Source organism: Lagenorhynchus albirostris, chromosome 1 (assembly GCF_949774975.1).
Source record: "Lagenorhynchus albirostris chromosome 1, mLagAlb1.1, whole genome shotgun sequence".
NCBI classification, from domain to species: Eukaryota; Metazoa; Chordata; class Mammalia; order Artiodactyla; family Delphinidae; genus Lagenorhynchus; species Lagenorhynchus albirostris.
The window spans coordinates 178,732,450-178,735,098 of NC_083095.1; the positions used below are offsets into that span (position 1 = coordinate 178,732,450).

General features: G+C 39.1%; 1 non-coding gene across 1 annotated transcript; it reads right to left on the minus strand.

The window, feature by feature from the left end:
* Positions 1-2,222: 2,222 nt before the first annotated feature.
* On the minus strand, positions 2,223-2,329 carry LOC132505839 (U6 spliceosomal RNA). Its single transcript, XR_009535554.1, has one exon. It is a non-coding gene; the product is annotated as a U6 spliceosomal RNA (small nuclear RNA).
* Between the last annotated feature and the right edge of the window lie 320 nt (positions 2,330-2,649).

The following is a 2,649-nucleotide window of genomic DNA, read 5'->3' on the forward strand; positions in this document are numbered from 1 at the left end:
CGTCATCTCAGAGAGGTCTTCCCTGACCACCTATTCCAAGGTGCCCTCCACACCCACCACCATCACTCTTTATTAGGTTACTCGTTCATTTTTTTCATAGCACCTATCTCTATTTGAAATCAGTGTGTTTGTTTACTTGTTGTCATAAGCCCCCTACCAGAATGTAAGTCCCATAGAAGCAGAGATTTTGTGGGATTTATTCACCACTACATCTCCAATGCCTAGAGCAGTGCTAGGCATGTAAAAAGCACTCAGAAAATTATTGTTGAATGAATGAAGTGAATGAATGGCTTTCCATCAAATCCTCATGCAGGCTGGGGTCTCAGCTTCTATTTCTGATGGTCCCAGATTCCTTCTCCTCTCCACTGGCTCTGATTAATGTGACCCAGCCTGAGACCTCTGACATGACTAAAGGAACTTCAGAGATCCTCTAATCCAATCCTTTCATTTTCGAACTAAGAAAAATGAGGTCACCGACATTTCCCTGGGGATATCCCTTCTCAAGCCACCTGTTGGTCTCAAACACTTCTGTCACTTCCCTGAGCCTGTTTATTCATCTTTAAAATGTAGATAATAACCACCCTGCCTGCTTCACTGAGTTGCTGTGCAAATGATATAAAATAATGTGACTTCCTTAAATCTCACCAGCCTCAGGGATGAAAATTAATTATCATGATAACAATCACAGATAGTAACCTTGAGCCTGTGGTGCTAACTCGGGCTCTTAAAAATATGGAGAGCTCTTTAATTTGATCATGATTTGGACACTTGCTATATCAACAAATTCCTTCTCAACTTTATATGATTGTAATAACTGCAGCTAACAAGACAAGTGTGGTTGTCTGTTGCTGTATAACCAATCACCTCAAAGCTTAGTGGCTTAAAACAAGAAGATTTATTATTTTTCATGATTCTGTTGGCTGTGTGGTTCCTCTGCCTGGGTTCATTAACGTAGTGGTATTCAGCTGGTGGATATGCTAGGCGCTGGGCTCGATGGGAACAGCTGATACACAGCTGGGCCCCTCTCTCCTCACGATCTTTCATCCCAGTCTTCTTTGTGGCATGGTGTTCCAGGAGGATAAAAATGGAAGGTGCAAAGTTTCTCCAGGCTTTTTTTTTTTTTTTAATTTTATTGAAGTCTAGCTGATGTACAGTGTTGTATTAATTTCTTTGGTACAGCAAAGTGACTCAGCCATACATATATACATATTCTTTTTCATATTCTTTTTCCATTATGGTTTGTCACTGGATATTGAATATAGTTCCCATACTATACAATAACACCTTGTTTATCTACCCTATATACAATAATTTGCCTCTGCTAATCCCAAACCCCCATTCTTTCCCCCACTCCCACCCTCTCCCCCTTGGCAACCACAAGTCTGTTCTCTGCATCTGTGAGTCTGTTTCTGCTTTGTAGGTATGTTAATTTGTGTTATGTTTTAGATTCCACATATAAGTGATATCATACGGTATTTGTCTTTCTCTTTTTGACTTACTTCGCTTAGTATGAAAATCTCTAGGTCCATCCATGTTGCTGCAAATGGCATTATTTCATTCTTTTTGATGGCGGAGTAATATTCCACTGTATATCACATATAAATGATATCATATGGTATTTGTCTTTCTCTTTCTGACTTACTTCGCTTAGTATGAAAATCTCTAGGTCCATCCATGTTGCTGCAAATGGCATTATTTCGTTCTTTTTGATGGCGGAGTAATATTCCACTGTATATATATATATATATACCACATCTTCCTTATCCATTCATCTGTCGATGGACATTTAGGTTGTTTCCATGTCTTGGCTATTGTAAATAATGCTGCTATGAACATAGGGGTGCATGTATCTTTTCGAGTTTTATCTAGATATATGCCCAGGAGTGGGATTGCTGGATCTCCTCAGGCCTTAATTCCAAAACTTGTACAACATTATCTCCACTTTATCCAATTAGTCAAAGTCACAAGGCCAGCCCATATTCCAGGGAGTGGAGGATAGAGTCCACTTCTGGATGGGAGCAGCAAACTCACATTGCAAAGGGCTGTGCATTCTGGAATGGGACAAACTTGCAACCATGAAAAGAATTTTCGTGATTCCACATTATCTTATTTTCGTAGCTCAGACAAAGGCAAGTATTGTTAATAATGTGCTTCTGATTTCTGAAAGCAACGTTCAAGTAAAGCTATTCTCAGATAGCTCTGTTATATATTTTTTTCTTTTTAAAAATATGCAACGCTTCATGAATTTGCGTGTCATCCTTGTGCAGGGCCCATGCTAATCTTCTCTGTATCATTCCAATTTTAGTATATGTGCTGCCAAAGCGAGCACTGTTATAACATTTTTAAATCAATTGTCAAATAGCTTTTTTAATAAGATTATTATAAAAATCAACAAATGCTTATCCTTTCCCTACAAATACACACACACCAGGAATAGTTGTCCCTCACCACTAGCCATTTAATTCCTACTTCTTTTTTGTTTTTATAATTAATTAAATTTTTTTTTTTTGGTTGTGTTGGGTATTCATTGCTGTGCGCAGGCTTTCTCTAGTTGCGTTGAGTGGGGGCTACTCTTCGTTGCAGTGTGCGGGCTTCTCATTGCAGTGGCTTCTCTTGTTGCGAAGCACGGACTCTAGGCACACGGGCTTC